Source organism: Triticum aestivum, chromosome 5B (genome assembly GCF_018294505.1).
Source record: "Triticum aestivum cultivar Chinese Spring chromosome 5B, IWGSC CS RefSeq v2.1, whole genome shotgun sequence".
Lineage (NCBI taxonomy): Eukaryota > Viridiplantae > Streptophyta > Magnoliopsida > Poales > Poaceae > Triticum > Triticum aestivum.
This window is the reverse complement of record NC_057807.1, coordinates 251,345,360-251,358,629: the sequence shown is the minus strand read 5'-3', so window position 1 is coordinate 251,358,629 and position 13,270 is coordinate 251,345,360.

The window sequence follows — 13,270 nt, the reverse complement described above, 5'->3', positions numbered from 1 at the left end:
TTCAGATACTTAGGCGAGCACTGGACTGCAGCTAAGCCCCTGAGTGGGAGATCTGCTCTCCACTCGCTGGGGGTTCTAGATACTTAGGCGAGCGCTGGGCTGCAGCTAAGCCCCCGAGTGGGAGGTTTGCTCTCCACTCGGTAGGATTTTTAGATACTCAGGCGAGCACTGGGCTGTAGCTAAGCCCCCGAGTGGGAGGTTTGCTCTCCACTCGGTAGGATTTTTAGATACTTAGGCGAGCACTGGGCTGCAGCTAAGCCCCCGAGTGGAAGGTCTGCTCTCCACTCGGTAGGATTTCAGATACTTAGGCGAGCACTGGGCTGCAGCTAAGCCCCCGAGTGGGAGGTCTGCTCTCCACTCGGTAGGATTTTGTATTGGTGGCGTAGCTCGGAATGAGAGGGTAACAGTCGACCTGCACCTCGTCCTCCTTGCAAAGCGCATGTTGTGTTTGTGGCGTAGCTCGGAAGGAGAGGGTAGCAGTCGACCTGCACCTCGTCCTGTTTGCAGAGCGCACGTTGTATTTGTGGCGTAGCTCGGAAGGAGAGGGTAGCAGTTGACCTGCACCTCGTCCTCCTTGTAGAGCGCATGTTGTACTTGTGGCGTAGCTCGGAAGGAGAGGGTAGCAGTTGACCTGCACCTCGTCCTCCATGCAGAGCGCATGTTGTATTTGTACTTAGGCGAGCGCAATGATGCAGCTAAGCCTCCGAGTGGAAGGCTGGCTTACCACTCGGTAGGATTTTTGTTTGTCTTAGGCGAGTACTTGGACTGCAGCTAAGCCTCCGACTGGAAGGCTGGCTTACCACTCGGTAGGATTTTGTTTATCTTAGGCGAGTACTTGGACTGCAGCTAAGCCTCTGAGTGGAAGGCTGGCTTACCACTCGGTAGGATTTTTGTTTACCTTAGGCGAGTACTTGGACTGCAGCTAAGCCTCCGAGTGGAAGGCTGGCTTACCACTCGGTAGGATTTTGTTTATCTTAGGCGAAACGGATTTCGCAGCTAAGCCTTCGTGTGGGAGACTGGCTCACCACTCGGTTAGGATTTTTTTACAGACTTGGGCGAATCGGATTCGCAGCCAAGCCACCCACTGGGGGATTGTTTTGTGTGGACAAAAGAGATAACAATTACTGGGAAAATTATAAAGCTCTTGTCTTTGATAAATAAACTACAGAAGTATTTTTATTACAACTCATCCGAGTGAATACTTTAAGTGTAAAAGGGGCGGAGGAGCTCCGCGTTCCAAGCTCGGGGCTCGTCGATCTGATGCTCGACATTGTAAAGACGGTACACTCCATTGTGGAGAACCTTGGTGACGATGAAGGGACCCTCCCAAGAAGGAGCAAGCTTGTGTGGTTTCTGCTGATCCACTTGGAGAACTAAATCTCCTTCCTGGAAAGCTCGACTCTTCACGTTTTTGGCATGGAAGCGACGCAAGTCTTGTTGGTAAATGGTCGATCTGATCAGAGCCATCTCCCTTTCTTCCTCTAAAAGGTCGACTGCATCCTGCCGCGCTTGTTCTGCTTCAGCTTCAGTGTAGAGCTCGACCCGGGGAGCATTGTGGAGAAGGTCGCTCGGCAAGACTGCTTCAGCTCCGTAGACCAAGAAGAATGGAGTTCTTCCAGTCGACCGGTTGGGCGTGGTCCTTAACCCCCAAAGCACCGAGGGAAGTTCGTCGACCCATGCACCAGCCGCATGCTTAAGTTCACACATCAAACGGGGTTTCAACCCTTTGAGGATCAAACTGTTGGCTCGTTCTGCCTGTCCATTCGACTATGGATGAGCGACTGAAGCATAGTCGACTCGTGTGCCTTGAGACGTGCAGAAAGCTCTAAACTCTTCAGAATCGAAGTTTGACCCGTTGTCAGTGATGATGCTGTGCGGGACTCCATATCTGAATATCAATTCTCTGATGAAGCTGACGGCAGTACCGACATCAAGGTTCTTGATGGGTTTGGCTTCGATCCACTTGGTGAACTTGTCAACTGCTACCAGCACATGGGTAAAACCGCTTCTGCCTGTTCTCAAAGGACCGACCATATCCAAACCCCATATTGCAAAGGGCCATACGAGTGGTATAGTCTTCAAAGATGACGCGGGCTTGTGTGACATATTGGAGTAAAATTGACATCCCTTGCACTTGTCGACTATCTCCTTCGCCATTTCATTCGCTCTTGGCCAATAAAATCCGGCTCGGTATGCTTTGGCCACGATGGTCTGAGAGGACGCATGATGGCCACAGGTCCCCGAGTGGATGTCATCAAGGATTATTCGACCTTCCTCCGGTGTTATGCATTTCTGACCAACTCCAGTCGCGCTTTCTCTGTACAGTTGTCCCCTTATCACGGTAAAGGCCTTAGATCGGCGGACGATCTGTCGAGCCTCTTATTCGTCCTCCGGGAGTTCTTTCCTCAAGATATACGCGATATATGGTACTGTCCAATCGGGAGTGATCACTAAAACTTCCATGATCAGGTCGACCACTGCTGGGATTCCAACCTCAGTCGGATCCGTAACACTCTTAGGTTGCAGAGCTTCATCGGTAAAAGGATCTTCTACGACTGACGGAGCGTGGATATGCTCCAAGAACACATCACTTGGGATGGCTTCTCTCTTGGATCCTATCTTAGCCAGATTGTCAGCTGCTTGATTTTTCAGTCGGGGTATGTGGTGGAGCTCTAACCCTTCGAATTTCTTTTCGAGCTTCGTCACTGCATTGCAGTATCCAGTCATGGCTGGGCTTCTAACGTCCCACTCCTTCATCACCTGATTGACCACCAAATCAGAATCGCCATAGACCATAAGGCGACGGACGCCGAGTGAAATGGCCATGCGCAACCCATACAAGAGTGCTTCATATTCTGCTTCATTGTTGGAGGAATCAAAGTGGATCTGGAGCACATATCTGAGCTTGTATCCTCGGGGGGAAACCAAAACAACCCCAACACCAGAACCATTTAACATCTTAGAGCCATCAAAGAACATGGTCCAATGCTCCGAGTGAACTTGAGTCGGCTGCTGTTGTTCAATCCACTCGGCAAGGAAATCTGCTATAGCTTGGGACTTAATGGCTTTCTTTGCCTCAAATTTGACATCAAGGGGAAGGAGTTCAATCGCCCATTTATCCACTCGACCAGTTGCATCTCTGTTGTGCAGAATCTCTGACAATAGTGCGTCACTGACGACTGTAATGTCATGATCAGAGAAATAATGAGAAACCTTCTTCATGGTCATGTAGATCCCATATACAAGCTTCTAATAATGAGGATATCTTTGCTTCGATGGGGTCAAAACTTCAGAGAGATAATACACTGGGCGCTGAACTTTGAAGGCTTTCCCTTCTTCTTCCCACTCGACCGTAAGTACTGTGCTGACGACTTGTCCTGTGGCTGCAATATAAAGCAACAGAGGCTCTTTGCTGATTGGAGCAGCAAGCACCGGCTGGGTGGACAACAGAGTTTTTAACTCGGCAAACGCTGCATCAGCTTCTGGAGTCCACTCGAACTTGTCTGCCTTCTTCATCAGTCGGTAAAGGGGCAGTGCCCTTTCACTGAGGCGAGAGATGAATCGACTTAACGCGGCCAAGCATCCAGTAAGCTTCTGGATGTCGTGCACACACACAGGGCGTTTCATTCGGAGTATGGTGCCAACTTTTTCTGGGTTAGCATCGATTCCTCGTTCTGAAACGAGAAAACCGAGTAACTTTCCGCCAGGTACTCCGAATGTGCACTTCGATGGATTGATCTTGATACCATACCTTCTGATATTGGCAAATGTTTCAGCTAGTTCATTCAATAGGTCGGAACCCTTTCACGCCTTGACCATGATATCATCCATGTACGCTTCCACATTCCAACTGATTTGAGTGAGTAAACACTTTTGAATCATTCTCATGAACGTGGCTCTGGCATTCTTGAGGCCGAATGGCATGGTGATATAGCAGAAGCACCGGAATGGAGTGATGAAAGCTGTTTTGATTTCGTCAGGTCCATACAGACGGATCTGATGATACCCGGAATAAGCGTCTAAAAAAGACAATCTCTCACACCCTGCGGTCGAGTCGACAATTTGGTCGATGCGAGGGAGAGGAAAATGATCTTTCGGGCAGGCCCGATTGATATGTTTGAAATCAATGCAATGCGAAGTGAGTTATCCTTCTTGGGAACCATGACGACATTGGCGAGCCACTCGGAGTGGTATATCTCTCGGATAAACTCTCTTGCAAGGAGTCGAGCCACCTCCTCGCCAATGGCTTTTTTCTTCTGAACGGCGGACCGTCGAATATGTTCTTTAACATGTTTTGCTTTTGAGTCGACTCTAAGGCGATGCTCAGCCAGCCCCCTGGGAACACCCGGCATGTCAGCTGGCTTCCATGCAAAGATGTCCCAGTTCTCACGGAGGAACTGGATGAGCGCTTATTCCTATTTAGAGTCGAGTGTTGTGGAAATATGGGTCGGAGCTGCATTGGGGTCAGTTGGGTGGATATGAACTGGCTTCGTCTCCCCAGACGACTGAAATGCTGACTCTGTGGCGGGCTTCTTGGCCCACAGCAAATCACTCGGATCTGCATTCTTCTTGTATTCCTCCAGCTCTACCACTGTTATCTGGTCATCCGCAATCTTTGAGCCTTTCTGGAAACACTCTTCTGCCTTCTTCCGGCTGCCAGTGATAGTGATCACGCCTTTGGGGCCAGGCATCTTTAATTTGAGGTACACATAACATGATCGAGCCATGAAGCGGGCATAGGCCGGTCTTCCCAAAATAGCGTGGTAGGCGCTTCGGAAATCCATGACTTCAAATGTCAGCTTCTCTTTGCGGAAATGCTTCGAGTCGCCGAACACTACATCCAGAGCTATTTGGCCGAGTGACTCAGCCTTCTTTCCTGGGATGACTCCGTGAAAACTCATGTTGTTGGAACTGAGCCTGGACATCGGAATGCCCATTCCCTTGAGTGTCTCTGCATACAGTATATTCAATCCACTGCCGCCATCCATCAATACCTTCGTCAGTCGAGTGCCTTCGATGACTGGGTCGACCACCAGCGCTTGCCTCCCAGGGGTGGCAATGTGAGTAGGGTGATCAGACTGGTCGAAAGTAATGGGAGTTTGCGACCATCTCAGATAGCTTGGTGTCGCCAGGGCAACCATATTGACCTCACGGTTGATCACTTTCAGTCGACTTTTGCTCTCTACATCAGCAAAAATCATCAGAGTGGAGTTGACATGAGGGTACTCTCCATCACTGTCCTCCTTGTCCTCAGCCTTGTCCGACTCCTTCTCCTTGTCCTTCGGCTGTTTTCCTTGAAACTGCTGGATTAAGAGCTGGCACTGGCGAGTGGTATGCTTTGGGTAGATGAAGTTACCCTCTTCGTCTTTCTTCGTGTGGATATGACACGGTAGATCCATCACGTCATTACCTTCCTTATCTTTTACCTTCTTGGGGTTCCAAGATCCTTTGGGCTTCCCTTTGAATTTGCCCTGAGTCACAGCCAGAGCCTAGCCAGGAGCAGCTGGCTCGGCCTTCCGCTTCTGCTTCCGACTGGAGTTTCCTTTCTCTGACTGACTCGGCTTGTACTTGCCACTCCGGAGTCGGTCCTCTTCTTCGCCATTGGCGTACTTGGTGGCTATTTCCATCATCCGACTCAGGGTCATATCTCCAGTTCGACCAAACTTCAGGCTCAACTCTCTGTTCTTGACACCATCCTTGAAGGCGCAGACCGCTTGATGGTCTGACACATTCTCTACAGTATGATGCAAAGTGATCCATCTCTGGATGTAATCTCTCAATGTTTCACTCGACTTTTGTACGCAAACTTGCAGCTCTGTCAATCCGGCCGGTCGCTTGCAAGTTCCCTCGAACGTCCTGACGAACACTCGGGAAAGATCTTCCCATGTGTAGATGCTGCTAGGAGCTAACTGATTCAACCACGCCCTGGCCGAACCCTCTAGCATAAGTGGCAAATGCTTCATGGCCACCTCATCATTACCGCCACCAATCTGAACAGCCACTCGGTAGTCTTCAAACCAAGTTTCAGGCTTAGACTCTCTGGTGAACTTACTCACTCCAGTCGCCAACCTGAAGTTGGGGGGTGTCACTGCGGCTCTGATGGCTCTGCTAAAGCATTTTGGACCTGAAACATGGACTCGGCTGCTTGTGGGCACATCTCTGTCATGGCCACCTCTATGAGCTCTGTTCCAGTCGACCAAACCTTGCACGATGATGGATCTCGCGTCAAAACCTGGCTCTCTGGGGTCGACTTGAGCTCTCCGCCCAACACTGAGCTGGCGTCTGTCATCTTGCTGCCGATGGGTGTTAGACCCACTTCTCGGGGGAGGAGTGGGCACTCGACGCCTGTCATCACGATCAAATCAATCATCATAGTGGTCCCGCCGGCCTTCATGTCCCACGCGCCTCGGAGGCGACCTTGGACTGTGAGCCGACTGAACAATATTCGTAGCGACGGATCGACTGTGAATCCTATTGCACGACTGTGACACAACTGAATTCTGATCTCCTGCCGCCCGGAGCAAATCTCTGATCTGCATCAAGCCTCTTCTAGCCTCCGACTGGGAGGGCTGAATTGACTCCGCTATACGGGCTGCACCTGCCAAATTCTGAACGGGGTTCGATATACCTGAGTCGGTTATGGAAAGAGCTGACATTGGCTGGAGTCGGGTACTCGTTGACGCGCACGCTCGTCGAGTGCTCGCTGGAGATTCTCCAGTCGAGTGCATTCAGCCAAGTTGGCCAAACGCGCCTCTTCCAGGGCTCGAGCCTCAGGAGTTTCTCCTGCAATGGGAGTATGCAGGGCATCCATGTTCCGGCGGCCAAGTTCTTCCCTCTGCTGAGAAGTGAGCGGCTCGGGCTGATACTCTTCATGGACCTGAGTGGGGTCGCCCCCATCGTCCATCCCGTCGTTGCGGGGGAAACCGGGAGGGCTATGAGGCCCTTTGACCATCAGGACCTCCGCCGCTGGATCACTGCTATCGCACTCGGATGCAGTCTCTACGGAGCCAGTCGACAGGTCGAACAGGCCGTAGAGAGATTCGTCGAGCTCAATTGACGTGACTTAGGTGGTGGCCGATTGGCGAGCCACTGCGTGTCTCACCCATCGCTGGAACCTCGACCGACCGGAGCGCTTGCGCTAGCGGGAGACAGGGAGGGAGGACGGCACAGGAGTCGACCGGTATGGGGTCGACGGCTGCCGCAGCAGGACGCTGCGGACACACGCCCGAAAGTGCGTCGCCCCGCGGACGGGGAGCGCGTCGATGTCGAGTGGTGCCTCCTGGAGCCAAGCAGAGTTGTCGGCGATGAAAGCAAGTGCACCGAGACGGATCTCGCGGCCCTCGACCAGAGCTCCGCCGGAAACCATGATGAAGGCAATCGGACAAATTGCAACTTCTCCAAGAAGTCGCTAAGACACCTGCCCCTCGGTGGGCGCCAACTGTCGTGGTTCTAAGTCTGACAGTAGAATGGGGGGTAGGTATGGAGAGGCAAGATCCTAGCTATGGAGTAGTTCTACACTCGAGTGTTTAATGAGTTCAGGCCCTTCTCTGAGGAAGTAATAGCCCTACGTCTTGGAGCCCGGAGGCGATCGACTGGTTTATATGTATATGAGTTATAGGGGTGCGAACCCTCCTACCAGTGGGGGGGGGTGGCTTATATAGAGGATGCCAGGACCCCAGCCAACCCACGTAGAAGAGGGTTAAAGTACGTTAAGGCCGGGCGTTACTGGTAACGCCCTACATAAAGTGTCATCATGACCATTAAGACTACTTAATTACAGACCGTTTGGATACAGAGTAGATTCTGAACTCCTGGTGGTCGAGTGAGTCTTCATGGTCGAGTGTCCTTAGGTTCGTCGAGTGTCTTCTAGCCGGTCGAGTGGAGTCCCTCTTGGTCGACTGAAAGGTAGCTTCGTCTAAGGATGTCCTTGGGTATGGTATCCTAGATAGGTCCATGACCCTACCCTAGGTACATAACATCATCAGGAGGGAGTCCTACTCCCGGTGGGAGTAGGACTCCCCTTGGCGCGCCTCCACCCTGGCCGGCCGCCCCCTCCCGCCTTGGTCCTTTATATACAGGGGCAGGGGCACCTCTAGATAGAAGAACAGATCATTGATCTCTTAGCCGTGTGCGGTGCCCCCCTCCACCACAGTCCTCTTTGATAATATTGTAGCGGTGCTTAGGCGAAGCCCTGCGATGGTACAACATCAGCATCATCACCACACCGTCGTGCTGACGGAAATCTGCCTCGACACTCGGCTGGATCGGAGTTCGAGGGACGTCATCGAGCTGAACGTGTGCTAGAACTCGAAGGTGCCGTGCTTTCGGTGCTTGATCGGTCAGGCCGTGAAGACGTATGACTACATCAACCGCGTTGTTCTAACACTTCCGCTTTCGGTCTATGAGGGTACGTGGACAAGACTCTCCCCTCTTGTTCCTATGCATCACCATGATCTTGCGTGTGCGTAGGAATTTTTTTTAAATTACTACGTTCCCCAACAGTGGCATCCGAGCCAGGTTTTATGCGTAGATGTCATATGCATGAGTAGAACACAAGTGAGTTGTGGGCGATACAAGTCATACTTCTTACCAGCATGTCATACTTTGGTTCGACATGATAAATGTTTATTATTCATGCTAGAATTGTATTAACCGGAAACATGATACATGTGTGAATACATAGACAAACATAATGTCACTAGTATGCCTCTACTTGACTAGGTCATTAATCAAAGATGGTTATGTTTCCTAACCATAGACATGAGTTGTCATTTGATTAACGGGATCACATCATTAGGAGAATGATGTGATTGACTTGACACATTCTGTTAGCTCATCAGTTCATCATTTAGTATGTTGCTATTGCTTTCTTCATGACTTATACATGTTCCTACAACTATGAGATTATGCAACTCCCGTTTATTGGAGGAACACTTTGTGTGCTACCAAACGTCACAACGTAACTGGGTGATTATAAAGGAGCTCTACAGGTGTCTCCAAAAGTACATGTTGAGTTGGCGTATTTCCAGATTAGGTTTTGGCACTCCGATTGTCGGAGAGGTACCTCTGGGCCCTCTCGGTAATGCACATCACTATAAGCCTTGCAAGCAATGTAGCTAATGAGTTAGTTACGGAATGATGAATTACATAACAAGCAAAGAGACTTGCCGGTAACGAGATTGAACTAGGTATTGGGATACCGACGATCGAATCTCAGGCAAGTAACATACCGATGACAAAGGGAACAATTATGCGGTTTGACCGATAAAGATCTTCGTACAATATGTAGGAGCCAATATGAGCATCCAGGTTCCGCTATTGGTTATTGACCGGAGACGTGTCTCGGTCATGTCTACATAGTTATCTATAAGGAAATATGCCCTAGAGGCAATAATAAAGTTATCATTTATTTCCTTATATCATGATAAATGTTTATTATTCATGCTAGAATTGTATTAACCGGAAACATGATACATGTGTGAATACATAGACAAACATAATGTCACTAGTATGCCTCTACTTGACTAGCTCATTAATCAAAGATCATTATGTTTCCTAACCATAGACATGAGTTGTCATTTGATTAACGGGATCACATCATTAGGAGAATGATGTGATTGACTTGACACATTCTGTTAGCTCATCAGTTGATCGTTTAGTATGTTGCTATTGCTTTCTTCATGACTTATACATGTTCCTACAACTATGAGATTATGCAACTCCCGTTTATCGGAGGAACACTTTGTGTGCTACCAAACGTCACAACGTAACTGGGTGATTATAAAGGAGCTCTACAGGTGTCTCCAAAAGTACATGTTGAGTTGGCGTATTTCGAGATTAGGTTTTGGCACTCCGATTGTCGGAGAGGTACCTCTGGGCCCTCTCGGTAATGCACATCACTATAAGCCTTGCAAGCAATGTAGCTAATGAGTTAGTTACGGAATGATGCATTACATAACAAGTAAAGAGACTTGCCGGTAACGAGATTGAACTAGGTATTGGGATACCGACGATCGAATCTCGGGCAAGTAACATACCGATGACAAAGGGAACAATTATGCGGTTTGACCGATAAAGATCTTCGTACAATATGTAGGAGCCAATATGAGCATCCAGGTTCCGCTATTGGTTATTGACCGGAGACGTGTCTCGGTCATGTCTACATAGTTCTCGAACCCGTAGGGTCTGCACGCTTAAAGTTTCAATGACAATTATATTATGAGTTTATGAGTTTTGATCTACTGAAGGATGTTCGGAGTCCCGGATGTGATCACGGACATGACGAGGAGTGTCGAAATGGTCGAGACATGAAGATTGATATATTGGAAGCCTCTATTTGGATGTTGGAAGTGTTTCGGGTGAAATCGGGATTTTTCGGGAGTACCGAGGGCTTACCGGAACCCCTCGGGGCTTAATGGGCCATAGTGGGCCTTAGTGGAGAAGAGGAGAGGAGGCTAGGGCAGGGCCGCATGCCCCTCCCCCTATTCCGAATAGGACAAGGAGAGGGGGGCGGTGCCCCCCCTTTCCTTCCTCTCTCTCCCTCCTCTTTCCCCCTTCTCCTAATCCAACAAGGAAGGGAGCGAGTCCTACTCCCGGTGGGAGTAGGACTCCCCTTAGCGCGCCTCCTCCCTGGCCGGCCGCCCCCTCCCCCCTTGGTCCTTTATATACGGGGGCAGGGGGCACCCCTAGAGAGAACAATAGATCATTGATCTCTTAGCCGTGTGCGGTGCCCCCATCCATCATAGCCCTCCTTGGTAATATTTTAGCAGTGCTTAGGCGAATCCCTGCGACGGTAGAACATTAGCATCGTCACCACACCGTCATGCTGACGGAACTCTCCCTCGACAGTCGGCTGGATCGGAGTTCGAGGGACGTCATCGAGCTAAACGTGTGCTAGAACTCGGAGGTGACGTGCTTTCGGTGCTTGATCGGTCGGGCAGTGAAGACATACGACTACATCTACCGCGTTGTTCTAACGCTTCCACTTGGTCTACGAGGGTACGTGGACAACACTCTCCCCTCTCGTTGCTATGCATCACCATGATCTTGCGTGTGCATAGGAATTTTTTTGAAATTACTACGTTCCCCAACAGTGGCATCCGAGCCAGGTTTTATGCGTAGATGTTATACGCACGAGTAGAACACAAGTGAGTTGTGGGCGATACAAGTCATACTGCTTACCAGCATGTCATACTTTGGTTCGATGGTATTGTTGGATGAAGCGGCCCGGACCGACATTACGCGTACGCTTACGCGAGACTGGTTCTACCGACATGCTTTGCTCATAGGTGGCTGGCGGGTGTCAGTTTCTCCAACTTTAGTTGAACCGAGTATGGCTACGCCCGATCGTTGAGAAGGTTAAAACAGCACTAACTTGACGAAGTATCGTTGTGGTTTTGATGTGTAGGTAAGAACGGTTCTTGCTCAGCCCGTAGCAGCCACGTAAAACTTGCAACAACAAAGTAGAGGACGTCTAACTTGTTTTTGCAGGGCATGTTGTGATGTGATATGGTCAAGACATGATGCTATATTTTATTATATGAGATGATCATGTTTTGTAACCGAGTTATCGGCAACTGGCAGGAGCCATGTCGCTTTATTGTATGAAATGCAATCGCACTGTAATTGCCTTACTTTATCAATAAGCGGTAGCGATAGTCGTAGAAGCAATAGGTGGCGAAACGACAACGATGCAACGATGGAGATCAAGGTGTCACGCCGGTGACGATGGTGATCATGACGGTGCTTCGGAGATGGAGATCACAAGCACAAGATGATGATGGCCATATCATATCACTTATATTGATTGCATGTGATTTTTATCCTTTATGCATCTTATTTTCCTTTGGTTGACGGTAGCATTATAAGATGATCTCTCACTAAATTTCAAGGCATAAGTGTTCTCCCTGAGTGTGCACCATTGCCAAAGTTCTTCGTGCTGAGACACCACATGATGATCGGGTGTGATAGGCTCTACGTTCAAATACAACGGGTGCAAAACAGTTGCACACGCGGAATACTCAGGTTAAACTTGACGAGCCTAGCATATACAAATATGGCCTCGGAACACTGAGACTGAAAGGTCGAACATGAATCATATAGTAGATGTTCACCATTGAAAACTACTCCATCTCACGTGATGATCGGACATGGTTTAGTTGATTTGGATCACGTGATCACTTAGATGACTAGAGGGATGTCTGTCTAAGTGGGAGTTCTTTAGTAATATGATTAATTGAACTTAAATTTATCATGAACTTAGTACCTGATAGTATTTTGCTTGTCTATGTTTGTTGTAGATAGATGGCTCGTGCTGTTGTTCCGTTGAATTTTAATGCGTTCCTTGAGAAAGCAAAGTTCAAAGATGATGGTAGCAATTACACGGATTGGGTCCGTAACCTAAAGATTATCCTCATTGCTGCATAGAAGAATTACGTCCTGGAAGCACTGCTGGGTGCCAGGCCTGCTGCAGATGCAACTGACGACGTTAAGAACGTCTGGCAGAGCAAAGCTGATGACTACTCGATAGCTCAGTGTGCCATGCTTTACAGCTTAGAACCGGGACTTCAATGACGTTTTGAATGTCATGGAGCATATGAGATGTTCCAGGAGTTGAATTTAATATTTCAAGCAAATGCCCGGATTGAGAGATATGAAGTCTCCAATAAGTTCTATAGCTGCAAGATGGAAGAGAATAGTTCTGCCAGTGAACATGTACTCAAAATGTCTGGGTATAATAATCACTTGATTCAACTAGGAGTTAATCTTCCTGATGATAGTGTCATTGACAGAATTCTTCAATCACTGCCACCAAGCTACAAGAGCTTCTTGATGAACTATAATATGCAAGGGATGGACAAGACTATTCCCGAGCTCTTCACAATGCTAAAGGCTGTGGAGGTAGAAATCAAGAAGGAGCATCAAGTGTTGATGGTCAATAAGACCACCAGTTTCAAGTAAAAAGGTAAAGGGAAGAAGAAGGGGAACTTCAAAAAGAACAGCAAACAAGTTTCTGCTCAAGAGAAGAAACCCAAATCTGGACCTAAGCCTGAGAATGAGTGCTTCTACTGCAAGCAGACTGGTCACTGGAAGCGGAACAGCCCCAAGTATTTGGCGGATAAGAAGGATGGCAAGGTGAACAAAGGTATATGTGATATACATGTTATTGATGTGTACCTTACTAATGCTCGCAGTAGCACCTGGGTATTTGATACTGGTTCTGTTGCTAATATTAGCAACTCGAAACAGGGACTACGGATTAAGCGAAGAT